At 35.5% G+C, this 19,217-nt stretch overlaps 1 protein-coding gene and 1 pseudogene across 1 annotated transcript in view; both read left to right on the top strand.

Annotated features, from left to right (window-relative positions):
- The window catches only part of PCDH15 (protocadherin related 15), a 791,018-nt gene that overhangs the window by 206,163 nt on the left and 565,638 nt on the right, over window positions 1-19,217 (top strand). The gene's annotated exons all lie outside the window — the stretch shown is intronic.
- Window positions 13,337-13,425, top strand: LOC111551337 (annotated as a pseudogene).

Genomic DNA, 19,217 nt, shown 5'->3' with positions numbered 1-19,217 from the left:
TTCCATTTTCCCCCTTACTTTCAAGCACCCCAATCAGATGTAGATTTGGTCTTTTTACATAATCCCATGCTTCTTGCAGGCTTTGTTCATTACTTTTTCTTTTTTTTTCTTTAGATTTCTCTTCTTGCTTCATTTCATTCATTTGATCCTCCATCGCTGATACTCTTTCTTCCAGTTGATCGAGTCAGTTACTGAAGCTTGTGCATTTGTCACGTATTTCTCGTGTCATGGTTTGTCATCTCTGTCAGTTCGTTTATGGCCGTCTCTGCATTAATTATTCTAATTATCAGTTCTTCCACTCTTTTTTCAAAATTTTTAGTTTCTTTGCGCTGGGTACATAATTCCTCCTTTAGCTCTGAGAGGTTTGATGGACTGAAGCCTTCTTCTCTCATCTCATCAAAGTCATTCTCCGTCCAGCTTTGATCCGTTGCTGGCGATGAGCTGCGTTCCTTTGCAGGGGGAGATGCGCTCTTATTTTTTGAATTTTCAGCTTTTCTGCCCTGCTTTTTCCCCCATCTTTGTGGTTTTATCTGCCTCTAGTCTTTGATGATGGTGACGTACTGATGGGGTTTTGGTGTGGGTGTCCTTCCTGTTTGTTAGTTTTCCTGCTAACAGTCAGGACCCTCAGCTGTATGTCTGTTGGAGATTGCTTAAGGTCCACTCCAGACCCTGTTTGCCTGAGTATCAGCAGCAGAGGCTGCAGAAGATAGAATATTGCTGAACAGTGAGTGTACCTGTCTGATTCTTGCTTTGGAAGCTTCCTCTCAGGGGTGTACTCCACCGTGTGAGGTGTGGGGTGTCAGTTTGCCCCTAGTGGGGGATGTCTCCCAGTTAGGCTACTCAGGGGTCAAGGACCCACTTGAGCAGGCAGTCTGTCTGTTCTCAAATCACAACCTCCATGTTGGGGGATCCACTGCTCTCTTCAAAGCTGTCACACAGAGTCATTTGTGTCTGCAGAGGTTTCTGCTGCTTTGTTGTTGTTGTTGTTGTTGATTAGCTGTGCCCTGTCCCCAGAGGTGGAGTCTGCAGAGACAGGCAGGTTTCCTTGAGCTGCTGTGAGCTCCACCCAGTTGGAGCTTCCCAGCAGCTTTGTTTACCTACTTAAGCCTCAGCAATGGCGGGCGCCCCTCCCCCAGCCTCGCCGCTGCCTTGCAGTTAGATGGCAGACTGCTGTGCTAGCAAGGAGGGAGGCTCCATGGGTGGTCGTGGGACCCTTCCGGCCAGGTGTGGGATATAATCTCCTGGTGTGCCCGTTTGCTAAGACCTTTTGTACAGTGCAGTATTGGGGTGGGAGTTACCTGATTTTCCAGGTGTTGTGTGTCTCAGTTCCCCTGGTTAGGAAAAAGGATTCCCTTCCCCCTTGCGCTTCCCAGGTGAGGCGATGCCTCGCCTTGCTTCAGCTCTCGCTGGTTGGGCTGCAGCAGCTGACCAACACTTATTGTCCGGCACTCCCTAGTGAGATGAACCCAGTACCTCAGTTGAAAATGGAGAAATCACTTGTCTTCTGTGTCACTGGCGCTAGGAGCTGGAGACTGGAGCTGCTCCTATTTGGCCATCTTGCTCTGCCCCCTTCGGTATTTTAATATCATACTGGAGCACTGTTTAAAAGGCTTGTGTAAAAATTAATGAATTACATAGGATAAGGTACCTATGTTGACTTCACTATTTGTTGTTTGATGATAGCCCAGACATTGTAAATATAGATTAGTTATAGATTTTGTCTAGGGGAGACAATAACCCCAAATATGATAGTTTTACTACCTGTGAGCAATTATAATTTTGTGTGTAAACACAAAAATATTATTTAAATATATTTTCCCAAAAATGCATATAAATTCCTAGTTCCTGTCAATGCTTAAAACCAGGTAACCAGATTTATCTTCTTACAAGTGCTGTTATTAATAAATTAATATCAATCACATTTATTTAGTTTATATTTATAAGCATTCTGTCTTGAACTTTTTGAAAACTTAATTTTATACTCTTTGATATTAAAATCTCCTTTTGTTGTAGTCTTTTATGACCTGTCCCCAACTGTGCCCTTGTTGCATTTTATTAAAATTTGCAATGCTCATAAATGGAGAGACTAAATTTCAACCACATTGAGGCCCAAAAAGGGTGTTCCCAGCTCTTGGAGAGCTTCTTGAAACTGCACCCGTTCCCTCTACTGATTCCAGTGAAGCAGAGCCCTGGCTGTGCAGGTGAAAGCCTGATATAAAGGTTTTCCTTCCTAAACTGCCACAGACTCCTGTCAGGAATCTTTCCCGACACTGTCTCTGGCTTCCCTACATCCGAACACCTATTATTTAGATATATCCGTTTTTCTCCCACTTCAGGTCTGGTTTACACATATTGTTTTCTCTGTCTCAAATGTCCTCTTCTCAGAATCTCTTCCTTGAGTACTTATATTTATTTTTTAAGATGGAGTTCAAATGTCACTCTTATATACTGTAAAGACTTTTATTTTTTCTCTAGCCCTACTACTGCTTTGGAATCACTTTGCTATAAAACAACAACACACATTTAATGAGGTCCTCTGTGGGGTAGGTGTCATGGGAGGCACTGGGAATACAAAGTCAAATAAAATAAATCCCTGACCTTGAGGGTCTTCCAGGATGGTGAAAAAAATTACTGTCTGGTAGAAGTGTTTATACCTCTCTGACAGTACTCAGACAGTTTTATTAAAAGTTTATGTTTACTTGGCTTCCCACTGGAAGATGGTGAAATGCTTCCTGGTAAGGATTTGGCATAGTGTTGTGATATATTTAGAAGCTTACAGCAAAGTTTCTGAGGCCAGATCACCTCATTTCAACTCCTGGCTCTCTCACCAGCTAACACTATGACTCTGGAGAAGTTATGTATACTTACTAGGTCTCAGATTGCTTACTGATACGTAATAGCCATTATTTTTTGTCTTATTATAGTTGGTAAAACATAATTATTTTGAATTGTTGAGTTCAGATTGCAAATGACATGTAATGTTAGATTATATAGTTTGAAATTTGCTCTAATAGTAAATGGAAGTCCTTACAATATATAAAATGAAATTGGTAACATCAAAGCAACATCCTATATCAATATTTACTGCCTATTGGCATTCACTCAGCTTATTAGCTTTTTATCTCTATAATGTCTCTTTACTTGGAATATGTTTTATATATGCTTCTCTAATGACTGAACAGTTGAACATGTGAATGTTCTCATCATTGAGTACTGATATGAACAGACTGATTGATCTTATAAAAAATTTAAAAATTTTTATATTAATACCCAACATGTGTGGAAGCTACTGTTAAGCTATTTAGGATATTGCTTTATGTTTGAAATGTTTTAAAATGATGTAAACATTTTTAGTGTTTTATGAAAAAAACAAAAACCAACACAATACAAACTAAAGGGAGAGAATGTGAAAATCATGGAGCAACCCAACAACTGATACATAACAAGATCAAGACTAACAAATAGGCCAGGCGAGGTGGCTCATGCCGGTAATCTCAGAACTTTGGGAGGCTGAGGCGGGCAGATCACAAAGTCAGGAACTCGAGACCAGCCTGGCCAACATAGCAAAACCCTGTCTCTACTAAAAGAACAACAACAAAAAATTAAGTGGGTATGGTGACACGTGCCTGTAGTCCCAGCTACTGGGGGAGGCTGAGGCAGGAGAATCCCTTTAACCCAGGAGGCAGAGTTTGCAGTAAGCCAAGATCACGCCACTGCACTCCAGCCTGGGTAAAGAGAGAGACTATCTCAAAAAAAAAAAAAAAAAAAAAAAAAAAAAAAGAAAGAAAAAGAAAAGAAAAGTAAAGAAAAAAGGCAGAAAGAAACAAAGAAATAAAAAAGATTAACAAATAGGAGCTGAAGAACTTGGATGTAAGGAATTTTCCAAATGACTTGTATTCAAATGGAAGAAAACTGACATTCCCAATGCAAAATAAACAGCAAACAGCAAATATAAATTTTTGTGCAGTTTTAGGTCAAGTAAGATAGGATGTCATTATATATATATATGTGTGTGTGTGTGTGTGTGTGTGTGTGTGTGTGTGTGTGTGTGTTTCCTTCCAAAAATTAGGACATAAATGCTAAAGACAATAGTTTAACTCATTAAATGGTGACTTTACAGAAAGTCCTAAAGATTTTCAACATTGACAAAAATTATTAGGCACATTTGGAGAACACTTCTGAAAAATAACTACTAGCTACATTTTCTTTGCGATAGTATGAGAAATTGAAAGCTGAGTAACATAAAAAGATACCCAGTGAACATTAATTTTTATTTACATTAACTATCTCAACTCATATAACATAATTATATATTAAACAATCTAATTTATAATAAAATTGTTAAACTTCCCTAAGGTTTTGTCATATGCTAGTAACTATTCTGAGAAGTTTGTATATCCTAAGAAAAGAATATTTTAAATATTAAATTCTTACCCTAATAATTTGGTGAGAATTAAATATTAAATCCCTATCATAAGAATTTGGTAAGAATTAAACATTATTACCATAATAATTTGTCAAGAATTAAATATTAAGTCTTTACCATAAGAATTTGTTAAAAATTAAATATTAAATTCTTACTGTAGTCCAAATGGGGAGGTTCTGTTTTATCATTGGTTTCATTGTACAGGTGAGGAAATATATGCACAGATAGTTGAAAAAAAGTTTCTCAAGGTCTTAACCAATATTTAATATTTGCACACAGTTTGCCTGATTCCAGAGGTTTCACCTATTTAATATCTAAGGGATTGTTGTGGACAACATGTATTGCTATATATGCTTATAAAGACCTATAGGCAGCTCAAATATTATAGGCACAGAGTCATAAATCCAAGAGATGATCTAATCTCAAATGGTTAGTTTGGTAGTTAAACCACACATGGAAAAACTAGTATGGACATGGATGTGATAAACAGCAGTGCTGAGAACCAACCACACATGGAAAAACTAGTATGGACATGGATGTGATAAACAGCAGTGCTGAGAACCAAGAAACACAACCACTTTTTTTTGCGTGTGTGTGATAACGTTATATAAAATTGCAGAAAGTAAAGAAAATAGACATGATCTACTGTACATGAAAGATAGGCTATTGTGCATAAATGATTTTCTGAGTTAATTAGGTTGAACCTAATGCTACAATAGCACAAATATATACTCATGCATTGCAGAAGAATAATTGCTAGAAAATGTTGCTAGGCATTACATTTTCTTTATTTATTTGCTTAAGAGAGAGTTTATGAACACAATGAAGAATATTCTTTGGTGTTGTTTTTAAATTGCATAGTTGAGCAAAAATACCAGTGGCTAATATGCTGTCACTCTTATAGCAGGTGATGTAAATAGAAATTCTATGTTCTAATAATATTTAAATGAATGATCAATAATTTATAAAAAAGAATCATTTACGCACTTTGTTTATCAGGCATTGATATAAATGGTATTATTCAAAATATGTTCTTTTAGGTTTAATGTCATGATTTCTCCTAAAAATAATTTTTTCAATGAATATTTCTAATTAGGATTGGCTATTTAACACTCCCCACCCCCACCACTTTGGATTTCCTCAAGTGCACTTCAAACTCAGTGGTTCAAAATTCACACCATACTTCAGCTCACTGCCCCAATAAAACATATTATTCTCCATTTTCCTTATCTCATTAAATGCCACCATCATCTACCTAGTTTCTCAAGCCAGAGACATGAAAGTTATTTCTGATGCCTTTCATTCCCTCACTCCCTATATTAAATGCATGATGACATTTTGTTTATTATCCCAAATACATGTCTCTCAAGGCTTCTCTTTTAATCTTCTGCAAAAATCTGGGATTCCAGCTCCCATAAAATAAACATGTTTTACTGTTTATTTCTTGATATTTGGTGCCCTGCTGCATTAGCATCTTGTTTGTCTCCTTGCATATACTCTACCTTCCTTCCAACTGTCTCCAAATATTTTTCTGAAGTGACATTTAAAACCTGAAATATAGTAATATTACTCCTTTCACAAAAGTACATCAATGGCTATCCATTGTCCCTATTTCAAGTTTTATGATGATTATGATGATTTTTAAAATTATGATTTATCTAGCAAAATGTGAGCATTGTGAGTGTAGCAACCATGTTAATCTTGCTAATCAATAGATGAATCAGACACACAGCAGTATTCAGTAAAAGTTTATTAAATAAATAAATGAATCTAGTTAAGAAATCACAATTCCTAAAGAGTTCAGTATGAAATTATGAATATCTTAGTGGACTGCTTTATACCCTATTTATTCTTCTGTTTTAGTTCAACTGATCTCTCTTTCAATATTGAAATTAGACTGTATTATTTCTCCTTTTTATTCCTCAAATTATCTGGGGAAAGGAACAGCTTGTGTATATTTTTATTTTGAAAAACTTCAATGCAGGCTTATAATATACATTTAAACTAATGGCAAATAGAAAGAGCTAAGTCAAGTAGTCAACAAAGGGTCACAGAAAGCCTACAAATATTAAGAGCAAGATATGACATAAGGAAAACATGTTGCCGAGTTTAGTCAAGGATAACACAAAAACCTATGGGTGAAGAGACCAATGAAATAGGATTTTATTCCCATATCTGCTTTAAACTTGTGTGACTTCAGAGGCCTTCAGTTCTTTCATCTGAGCACTGGAATGGATTTTTGGTAAATCCATCCAATACTACAATTTTATGATTACATATAGAAATTATTCTTTCTTGGAAAGAATGGTTTTAATATTTCTTTTTGTTATTTCTATCCTGTCTCTCACCTGTCTTTTTCTAACATCCTCATAAAACACTGCCTTCATATCAGTCTCTAAAAATCTTTACATTATGGGACTAATTATATTAAGTCATTTTTCTCCAAATAACCTAAGAATTTTATACTGTAAATCCTCACTTAACATCCTCATTAGGTTCTTGACAACTATGACTTCATGCAAAACAACTTATATAGGAACAAACTTGATCATAGGCTAATTGATCTAAACAAGAGTTAAGTTCCTATGATGTAATGCTTGTCATGAAAACATCAAGCTTCTAAATAAAGATAAAAATATTTATAATATGAAATATTGAAGTAAATATGAGTTTTATGTACTTTTAAGAAAGATTAATAAAAACAAGTAAGATAATTATTTGCCTTCTTGTTCCTGTCGCAGGTGGCCAGAGCCTTTCTGGGCAACTCAGGGAACAAGGTGGGAACAAACTTTGTACATGACACTATTCTATCAAGGGCGCACACACACACACACACTCTCTCTCTCTCTCTCTCTCTCTCTCTCGCTCTCGCTCTCACTCTCTCTCATTTTAGGACCATGTAGACAACCAATGAACATGACATATATATTTTTCAGATATGAAAGGAAGGCAGAGTACCCAGAGAAAACCCACGCAGACATGGGGATAAGGTGCAAACTCCATACATACAGTGGCTCCCACCAGGAATTTGTTTTTTCTCATCAGTGTTACAATGGAAGGCTGTTGAATGAAACAACATTAAGAACCTGCTCTACACTAGTATGAACACACTAGTAATGGAACTTATGATACTGAAAGTTTAAGTAACTTGCTCAAGGTCAGACAGCTAGTACATGGCCCTGGGATCCAAAGGCAAGAATCTTGGCCCCTGAATATGTTGTTTTTACTACTAGGCTACAGTGCCTGTTGAGTTCAGTCACTGAAGTATGTTTTGAAGGAAGTCAGAGAGAGGCATGTATGGTGAATGCCTGTAATCAAATAACAAGTTCTGCAAGTAAATATTTAACTAAAAATATAATCTACGATAGATGTTTATATAAACTATTAGCCATAGAGACGATTCACTCTGCAAACATGACAGAGGGTGTATAAAAGAGATAACACTGAGTAATCTCTGATATAACTTAGATACAGCCTGGCAAGCAGGGAAAAAAGCAAAGAACCATGAATGGATATGCAGTTTCAAGTTTTGAGGTTGAGTGAATTATATGGGAAGAAGATAGCTGCCATTAAGCTAAACTGTGAAAGGCTTTATATATTAAGCCATATATTTAATTTTAATGCCAAAGGCAATGTGGAATGATTGAACTTTTCTAAGTTTTACATTGACATATTGGAAAATTTTTAAGATATTTATTCTTATGGTAGTGTGAAAAAAAGTAATTCTCCATGGACTAAGGGCTTCTGTTGGGCCTGGCTTCATGCCCAACATTGATTGGTGAGAAACAAATAGAGAGTCTACGGAATAAACAATAAAAGCTAGTTGTCTAAAAGTAAAATAGAACAGAATCTTAAGAGAAAAGCATACGGGAGACATCCTTTAAATAACGGAGATACATAAAACATATATAAGAAATGCACACCCTATTGTAAAATAGAGTCTCATTTGGCAGTAGCCATTACAAGCATGCCTTCATAAGAACAGAATGCGAGTTTTATTATTATTCAGTGGCCATTGATGTATGGTAACAACATCCCATATACAGCCTAAACTTCTCCACTTGAAACAAGAATATTTTATTATGTTTGGTCATAAAACAGTGCTGAATGCATAGTAGAAACTCAATACATAGATTTTATAGACTTTGTAGACTGAGAACTTTTGGGTTATATTTTTCCCTGTGGCACATACTTTTGTGTTCCTAATTTTCATTTTGATATTACTTTATTTTATGGGCTTATGACTATGATTTATCATTAAATTTTAAGTATTTTTAAAATGTTGTTTAGCAATTTTAGATGTGATTATATTATTTTTATGCCTAGAATTCTCCCATGGAAACATATTGCAAATTAACTTTCATTTACCAGAAGAAAAAAATAAAATTTTACATAAACCAGTTTTATCCAAACATGAGCTGAGAGCAATAGCAGGTGGTCCATACACTGAGGAATATCTGGTAACATTCCAACTGTGAGGCAGAAAATTCTGAAATGCTACAATATAGGAATGTAATGTGAAAGATTAGGAGGGCTGATGTTAGCAGAAGAATAAAGTATCCAGAGGTAATAGAAAGGATAGGACATTGTTAAAGTACTTGACTGTCAAATAGTACATTACATTATGGGTTTTTATCTTCCTAATATTGCTCATTGTTTAGGTGTTACTGTTTGTTAGTAAAGTAGTGCACACATTTTTGAGGAGGGCTGATGTTGATGGCTCTTTTTTTGTCACTTTGATAGAGTTGAAATTAGTCATCTATAATAGATAGTTTTGTACCATGTACAAAATTGTGCTTTGAATTAGCTGCTGAATTCATGATTTATAGAAGTCTTAACAAGGCTGATTTTTACCACACTCTTCTTCCCTTAACTTGAATTGCATCACAAAGAAACGAAAGCTGAGAAAGATTGTATTAGTCCATTCTCACACCACTATGAAGAAATGTCTGTGACTGGGTAATTTATAAAGATAAGAGGTTTAATAAACTCACAGTTCCATAGGGCTGGGGAGGCCTCAGAAAACTTACTTACAGTCATGTCAGAAGGGGAAGTAAACATGTCCTTCACATGGCAACAAGAAACAAAAGTGCTGAGCTAAGGGGGAACCGTCCCTAATGAAACCATCATACCTAGGGAGAACTCACTATCATAAGAACAGTATGAGGGTAACCAACCCCACGATTAAATAACCTCCGACTGGGTCCCTCCCATGACATGTGAAGATTATGGGAACTACAATTCAAGATGAGATTTGGGTGGGGACACAGCCATACTGTATCATTCTACCCCTGGTCCCTCCCAAATCTCATGTACTCACATTTCAAAAAACAATCATGACCTTCCCACAGTTCCCCAAAGTTTTAACTCATTTCAGCATGTACTTGAAAGTTCAAGTCAAAGTCTCATCTGAGACAAGGCAAGTTCCTTCTGCCTACAAATGTGTAAAATCAAAAGTAAGTTAGTTACATCCTAGATACAATGGTGATACAGTCATTGGTTAAATATACCCATTCCAAACAGGGGTAACTGGCCAACACAAAGGGGCTTGAGGCCCCATTCAAGTCCAAAATCCAATAGGGCAGTCATTAAACTTTAAAGTTGCAAAATGATCTCCTTTGACTCCATGTCTCACATCTAAACTTATGCCATTCCAAGAGGTGAGCTGCCACAGCCTTGGGCAGCTCTGCTTCTGTGGCTTTGCAGGGTATGGTCCCCCTTCAGCTGCTTTCACAGGCTGACATTCAGTGTCTGTGACTTTTCCAGGTGCACAGTGCAAGCTGTGGATGGATCTACCATTGTGGGGTGTGGAGGATGGTGGTCCTCGTCTCACTGCTCCACCAGACAGTGCTGTGTGGGGGCACGAACCCCACATTTCCTTTCCGCATTTCCTCAGGAGAGGCCCTCCATGAAGGCTCTGCCCCCATAGCAAACTCGTGCCTGGATATCCAGGCATTTCCATACATCCTCTACAATCTAGAAAGAGGTTCACAAAGCTCTTTTCTTGACTTCTGTGTACCTGTAGGCCCAATAGCATGTGGAAGCTGCCAAGGTTTAGGGCTCGTACCCACTGAAGCAACAGTCTGAGCTGTACACTGACCCCTTTTAGCCGTGGCTGGAGCTGAAGCAGCTGGGAAACAGGGCACCATGTCCTGAGGCTGCATGGGTTGTGGGAAGAGGGGCACAAAACCATTTTTCCCTCCTAGGGCTTCAGGCCTATGATGGGAGGGGCTGTTGTAAAGGTCTCTGACATGTCCTCAAGACATTTTCCCTATTGACTTGAATTTCTCCCCAGAAAATGAGGTTTTCTTTTCTCTCACATCATCAGGCTGCAAATTTTCAAATCTTTTATACTCTGCTTCCTCTTGAATACTTTGGCACTTAAATTTTTTATCTGCCAGATACCCTAAATCATCTCTCTCAAGTTCAAAGTTCTGCAGGGAAAAATGCTTCCAGTCTCCCTCCATAGCAAGAGTGACCTATACTCCAATTCCCAACAAATTCCTTATCTCCATCAAGACCTCAACCTTGACTTAATTGTCCGTATCACCTTAAGCATTTTGCTCAAAACCATTCAACAAACCTCTAGGAAATTCTAAACTTTCCCAAATCTTCCTGTCTTCTTCTAAGCCCTCCAAACTTTTCCAGCCTCTGCCTGTTACCCAGTTCCAATGTGGTTTCCACATTTTTGGGTATCTTTACAGCAGCACCCCACTCTCTGCACTACCAGTTTTCTGTATTAGTCCATTCTCATGCTGCTATGAAGAAATACCTGAGACTTAGTAATTTATAAAGAAAAGAGGTTTAATTAACTCACAGTTCCACAGGGCTGGAGAGGCCTCAGGAAACTTACAATCATATTGGAAGGGGAAGTAAACACATTCCCCTAAACATGGCAGCAGGAAGGAGAAGTGCTGAGCAAAAAGGGAAAAACCCCTTATGAAACCATGATCTCTTGTGAGAACTAATTCACTATCACAAGAACAGCAGGAGCGTTATCGCCCCCATGATTCAATTACCTCCCACTGGATCACTCCCACAACACATGGGGATTATGGGAATTACAATTCAAGATGATGTATGGTTGGGGACACAGTCAAACTTTATCAAAGATATAAAACAAAATTTCTCAAAACCTGCCAAAACATCTGAAAACTGATCAAATGTAACCTACATATCCTTGCACAATGTTGCTTGAAAAGGTCAAAAGACAAAATAATGTATGTAAGTGTATTAGTATTTGCTATCATTGCACTAGAAATGTGTGTCTGAATTTCTTTTTAGAAAGCAAAATGGTTTCATTTCAGCATAAATATGCATTCTTTTTACCCATGTAATTATAGGCAAGGAATAAAACACCATATTGAACCATGTATGTACCTGTATCTCTATGCATGTATATGCTTAAAATATTACTTCAAAGGAATAATCCACAGATATATTTATTAAATATCAGTTGAATATGATTCTGGATATATTACATGTGATGCATTAACTTTAGTAAACATTTTAAGATGTTAACATACTATGTTTTCTTCTCAGTTCATGTTTAAGAATTTGAGAATTCCAAATTTTAAATACAATTTTGGATTTTCTACATGAAGACAAAATATGAAATTGAAATAAATGGCTATGGTTCAATAATCTTGAGTCCAGAGCTAAATGCTGAATATATTAAAGTAGAAATATAAAATTGGATATTGTATATAAACCGTAATAGAATAAATAATTTCAAACAAGAAATGTCCTATAATCATGTTTGAATATTATAGATTTAGTTTTAAACCATTTTTGAAAAGGCTTTAAATTGACCACAGTAATTCTTTATAATCTATAAGTAAAAAACAGTATTATTATTTTACAGTAATAAAGGACAATTATTATTCTGTCTGGTCATTGTGTATTTGCCTTATTAATTGAGAGCCTATAGAAAAAAATTCAGTAATTAAAAATTAAGTTTATATTTACAAAACTATATAAATCTATTTTATGTTTATAAAATTATGTAAATCTGTTATATGTTTATAAATATATAAATCTGTATATATACATCTCCTTCAGACCTATTCGAAAGAAGAATCCTGTGGATATTTGTTTTCTAGAGCTGCTGCAGCAAATTACCTCAAACCTGGCGGCTTAAAAATAACAGATACGTATTCTTTCATAGTTCTGGAGGTTAGAAGGTGCTTCCACTGAGGGCGGAGCTTCCTCTGAGGGCTCTAGGGAAGGAACTTTCCTTGCCTCTTCCAGTCTTCTGAGTCTTCTGAGGGCTCTCAGAAATCCTTCTTCTGGTTGGTTTGTAGCTGCTTTCTTCCTATCTCTGCCTCCTTCTTTGCATGACCTTCTTCTTTGTGTGCTTCTGTGTCTCCGTGTCTGAATTTCCCTTTCATATAAAGACACTAGTGATTGGATTTATGGCCCACCCTACTCCAGTATGACCTCATCTTAACTAACTACGTCTGCAAAATCTTATTTCCAAATAAGCTCACATTCTGAGGTTCCAGGTGGACATGAATTTTGACAGTGGGCAGAACTCTTCGACTGGGGACGGCATCTAAATGTGTGCATGCGGAGTAGTCATTATTAAAACATGACTCAAAACATCTAGTTCTACTCTCCAATCTAGTTTCTTTTCTTGAGTTCCAACGAAAGAGTTGGACTCATGAAGAATTCTGACCCTCTCATGTCTTACGTGCATCTATAAACAGGAACTTTTGAAGGGACTCCGGAAAGACCTATCCAAGAAATGTTTGAAGGATTCCTGTGAATCAGCTCTAGAATGAAAGACAAGAAGGAAAAGGAAAGGATAGGAAACAGAATTAAAAAATTGGCTTACCAACTTTATTCCTAGGATTCTCTTTATCTTGTGTTCTTAGTAGTACATACCACTTCTTCAGAAATAGCTGGTACTTGCTTTGGCAGCATGTATACTAAAATTGGAACAATACAAGAAGATTAGCAGGACCCCTGTGCAAAATATAGCTGGATAATTCATTTATTAGGGTAAATATAGGTAAAATTCTATCAACGATCACAGAAGAAACAGAGAAAGCCAGTGTCTAAGTGGTAGAATTTGTTGAATAGAGAAATAAAAACACAATTGTGAAATTCTATATATAACCTCAAAACTTTGAGTATTCAAGTGTAACATGGAGAAACATTTTATAGGATTATATGTGAAAATACTTAGTATTGGCTAAGAGACAAACAAAGGTCAAAAATATATGCCCTAACCACCCCCTCCCAACTATGTTTTGGTTATTTTTAATAAAAGAGTTTTCTGCATGATTTTGTTCACTAATCAGAATATGCATCAAAACCGGGTGGCAAAAACTGAACTGTGGGTGTTGAGGAAGCAAATTTTTGTACGAAATATATATTATAATGGAAATTAGCAAAATGAGTTCTACATAATTTAGAGCTCCTGGCATCAAGCAAATTAACAATTACTTGAAGGAAGTAAGGATGACTAGCCTGTAAAGAAAAATTATTAAAGGAATACTTGATAGTTATTCATAAATACCTGAAGTCTGGCATGAGTTAAATGGATTAAACTTGCTCTGTACCTACAAAAAGTTCCATAATCAGTTTTCAGCTTGATAAAATGTGATGGGGTATACATATTCTCATTGAAATCCCCTCTAAAGCATAATGGAGATTTTTAAACAAAATTAATGTGAAGATACTATCTAAATAATATATTTGTGTCATAAAGCTTTAGAGTTGGAATAACTGTATAATTTCCATTAATTCTTCTTAAATCTTAGATTTTGGTAAAGGTATGTTATAGATTTGCATGTGTAAAAACTATCCAAACTTATTTTAAACACCTCTACTATCACCTTCAGTTCTATTTATGGTCAACTTAATAGATATATGTAGGTCCCAAGCTATTAGAGAAAATGACAAAATAATTTTTAGTTTAACTTTCCAAAACGCAGATGCTTATTGTATAAATAAAACTCTTTCCAAATGATTTGACTAGAATTCATAAAGCAGAAACATCTGTTGTTCAGACTCATCCAAACTATACCTTATTCTGTATTCTGTATTTATAAACCACAAAAGATAATGCTCACTAGTTGAAGTCTATAGACTTTCATGCATTATTTATGAAGTCAGTAAAAATTTCAAGTATTTGCATAATAATTGATGTTAGCAATAAGAATATGAGTTTATAAATAGTTTCCAAGTGCCAATAAATGCCAGTAGTGGAGATAAACAGAAAAAGGTGATTTGATCACACCCGATTTAATGCTGTTTTTTTTTTTTTTTTTTTTTTTATATTTCAACAGTCAGTGGAATCTTGGCAATAACAAAGAGATAAACAAATTTTACATTGTTAAAAATAGTATTTAGATTATATTTTGTATATGAGAATGTGCAGATATTGAGTATAAGAATTCTACATTTTTGAGTTAGGTGAGTTTAGATATGTTTTGAATAATTTAACTTTGAGAGAATTCTGTATATTCACTAAAGGAAACATTCACATTAAATTGTGCATCTTTATCAGTTAATAAATCTAACCGATAGCTTTGGAATACACCTTTTGGCAAAGCTATGTTATTATGTTTTAATTGTACTGAATAGGTGTGAGAAGCATTTTGTTTACAGAGCATTTGTAAAATAAAAAGTGATTAAATATGTGGATAATCTGTGTTTGTTTTCCTTTGAATGTGGAGAGGACAGAAGTAAATATCACAGATGCCATGAGATTTGTTTTTCAATTGAAGCTAGTAAATTCCCTTTGTTTATGGGTAACCCTATATAACTGAGTAAAGTTATTCTCTGTAAATCTCATTCATATCTTTATATGTTGGTCATGATTATTTATATTTGTCTTTAGTAACTTTGGTAAGAGAAGAGGCAGTATTAATTTAAGGAAGCCATAGACCAGTCTGCTTTAGAAATGTTATTATCCTATTAAATCTAAGAACCCGTAGGAATGATATGTGGGGCAAAATAAAAAGTTTAGTTAAATGACAAACCTTATTTGGAATATAAATAAGTTTAAAAAATAAACAAAAAAAGGAAGAAACTGTAAATAAATTACACAAAAAAACAACACTCTTATTTTATGAAACCATGTCCTGATTCCATTTCATTAGTTGGTCCAATTTTCAATGTCTTTTGCAACTCACATTACTTGACAGGAAGCCCAAGAAAATATTTTCAGTAGAAAAAGGAATAGTCATCTGCCACTTCAAACTTGCTTCTAAAAGGGGAAATGGTTTTCCCTATAGGTTTGCTTCTCTTTTCTCCATTTGAGCTATCACTACATCTCACTATTTTCAACACCTTTTCAAACCTTGGGAGGATCTAGGCTTTTCAAGAACTCTCTATACTGATGACAGAGTGCATAGTTTTCCTTAAGTCAACAGCAAGAGGTGAAATAAGTAATTCACTTTTGTAGCTTCTATGCATGTTTGTCTCTCAGTATCCATAGGGGATGGATTCCAGGACCTGCCGCCCCACCTCCCATCCCCCAACAGATACCAAAATGCAGATGCTCAAATCCTTTAATAAAATGGTCTTGTATTTGCATATAACCTACTTATATTCTCTCATGTATTTTAAATCCTTTTTAGATTACTCGTAACACTTAATACAATGTAAATGCTGTGTAAATTGTTGTTACGCTGTATTGCTTAGGGATAAACAACAATAAAAATGTTTGTACATTTTCTTGTTATTGGAATCTTTCTCAAAACCCACAGCTCAGTTTTTGCTACCCAGTTTTGAGGCATATTCCGATTAGTGAATAAAGTCAGGTAGAACACTCTCCTTTCATGCAGTCATCCATTTTTCCTTATGAATATTTCCTATCCTAAGTTGTTAATTGACCTCATGGATAGAGAAAGTTATATTTATCAGGAGCAAGCAAGAAAACTGTGTGTGGCAACGTGGGAATGTTTCTCTAGATTTTTCTCTCAGTGTGTGTGTGTTGTTTTTACTTTATTTGGTGAATACTAGGCAACTCTACACCATTCCTGCCCCTAGTAATTTATGGATATCAAGACCGAAAGGAAATGAAACGAATTTATTACTTACATGGTATTATTACCTACTAAAGGGCAAAATAATCCACAACAAAAAGCCTTCAGGTTCAGTGAGAAGTGAAACCTAAGGAAGAGGCAGTGGAGTTCTGGTATTTAATGGGGTTAAGGGTTGGATCCAAGTGAGTCCCTTACCCTCAGCTCCAATAGGTGAGGATTTAAATGGTTTGAACTTCCCTGCCATAGCCAAGGGAGAGAGACTCTGAGTTTTCTTACTGCTTGCCTACATGTGTGGAAAAAGAAAAAAGGGGGAGGAGGAGGCCTTCAAAGTGGTTGGCAGTTAATAGTATCAATAGAGTGAAACTCTTTATCACACTTTGACAGAAACTTTGAGAAGTAAAAATAGGAGATGTAGTCTACAGACACTTAGGAAATTCACATAAAGACTTAGCATCCATTCATCTAGAAGTTGAAGAAAAATAGAAACTGGGTTTGATTAAATGACAGTATGAGTGCTATATATAAGACATTTTCTAGCCTTTCAGAGAAGAAAGTTAAGAGTACATGAAAAGATTATTACTGTCCCTGTTTGCCTTTGAAGATTACAGAGGATTACAGTCAGCATGCAGAGGCAATATTGTTGTAACTTACAGTTTTAACAATGAATTCTATTGCTAGAATTTCCTCTTATTAATGTTTTCCATAAGAGAATTCCTACAGTTCTGATTATTGTTTCCAGCATGGACCTTAGAACCTCATGTTTCCATTAAGTTCTTCTTAAGTATGTACACTAGGAGGAAATGGAGGGAATTTCATTATTCTATTCTAAAACGTACCCCCTCCCAATTTAAAAATAGAACGTTTGAATACTGGTATGTAAACGATTCATGATACTGTCAGCCTCAGCTTACTTGGGAAAATAATAAAACGCTCAGTCATCTAAGGCATGATTAATGAATTCCCTTGAACTTAGCTTCTTCTCTTCCTTCCTCTGATTACTTTCCTTTGTGCATGTCACAGCCCCTGATGCACACAGACAATAGATAAGACAATTAACCACATTAATGTTTCAAAACACTTTATAATTTGTTTAAAATTACAGTTTGAAATTAAGTTGGGGAACTAAATGCCCTTTTACATGGGGAAATAATAAATGGTATGTTTTAATTATATATGTGACCCAATTATCATGAGTAATAAGCGAAGCAGTATTTTTAAAGGTTAGAGAAGTTCTGTATATATTAGAGTGGAAAAACTTTAACATTCTAAAACTGAATAAAACATTTTCTTAAGAAGAAAGATTTTGTATTCAATTAAATCTTATACTTAGTTACAACATATGGGACATCTGTAGGAAAAAAAATTGAGTAATATGCTTTTTCAAGATTTTATTTAAGGATATTTCTTTCCACATTAGGTAGTTTACAGATAATAGTGGTTTTGTTTACAGTCTTTCTTGTCAAATCGAAATTCATACAGAAATTCATGTGAAATATTGATTGGCTATCCTTTTACAATTTACTTGATAAACTCTAAGTAGCCCAGAATTCCAGCCTAGAAGACTCTGACCAATATTATCTTCATCTTTTAAACTAAGAAATAATATTCCAAAGCTATTTCTTAGGTTGTTACTACCATTTGACCCTTTGTAAGCTGTTATGTTTCAATTTATTCAAATAACATATAATTGTCCAATAAGTTTGGATTGTCTCAGTAACAGATCTATAAAAGGTTAATGGACCTTAAAAAGGAAAGAAATCTTGTCATGTGCAACAACACGTATGAACCTGGTAGACTTTATATCAAGTGAAATAAGTCAGGCACTTAAAAGCCAACATGACATAATCTCACTTACATGTAGAGTTTAAATAAGTAAAACTCATAGATACAGAGAGTTAACTGGTAGTCATCAGAAGCTAGGGCATGGGGAAATTGAAGAGATGTTAGTCAAAAGACACAAAATTCTACTTAGCCAGGAGGGGTAAGTTCGAAAAATTGATTGCACATCATGGTGACACAGTGGATATCAATACATTTACATTTGAAAATTGCCAATAGAGTAGATTTTAAGTATTCTCACTACATGCAGAGACAAAATAGTAAGTAGGTGAAGATGTTGTAGAGGCCCATATTCGGGCTCATGTACCTGATGCTCAGTTGAAACCAAACACTGACACAGCAACGTTTGGGGATAGATAAAAGTGTATTCCATTTGGCCAAAGTGAGAACGGGGCAAGATCTCTCAGATAAGTCTTAACAATAAGATAAAGCAGAGAGTTTTTTTTTTTTTTTTTTTTTTTTTTTTTGCAGCTAGAGAGTAAGAGGGGGAGTTTTAGGGAACCAATGGGAAAGTTTGTGTTTCTTTCATCTCTGATAACATCCTGAACAACCAGACTTCTGGGCCTCAGCAGTTAGTTGCAACATCCTTATAGGCATTCATTCCTTCTGCATATGTTTTTTGTTACCTTGAAGTTATCTTCTCCTGCTTGACAAAGAAACAATACAACAGCAGTTTGCAGTTGTATTGTGAGAACAAGGGATGTTGGCTTCTGTGCAAGCAAGCAAGAGCCTAATCCTACTTTGTCGGTTTTTTTTTTTTCTTTTTTTTTCTTTTTTTTATCTCAGTCACTAAAAATACTAAGGTACTGAAATCTAAAGGGACCCAATTACAGGGTAATGCATATATTAAATATGCATATGTTAAATAGCTTGATTTAGCCATTGCACAATGTATGTATACTTTAAGACATCATGTGGTACACCTTAAATATGTACAGTTTATTTGTCAATTA

The sequence above is a fragment of the Piliocolobus tephrosceles genome, chromosome 9, assembly GCF_002776525.5.
Source record: "Piliocolobus tephrosceles isolate RC106 chromosome 9, ASM277652v3, whole genome shotgun sequence".
In the NCBI taxonomy this organism is placed as follows: Eukaryota; Metazoa; Chordata; class Mammalia; order Primates; family Cercopithecidae; genus Piliocolobus; species Piliocolobus tephrosceles.
Note: the sequence above shows the minus strand (reverse complement) of the source record. Positions and strands in the feature narration are given on the sequence as shown.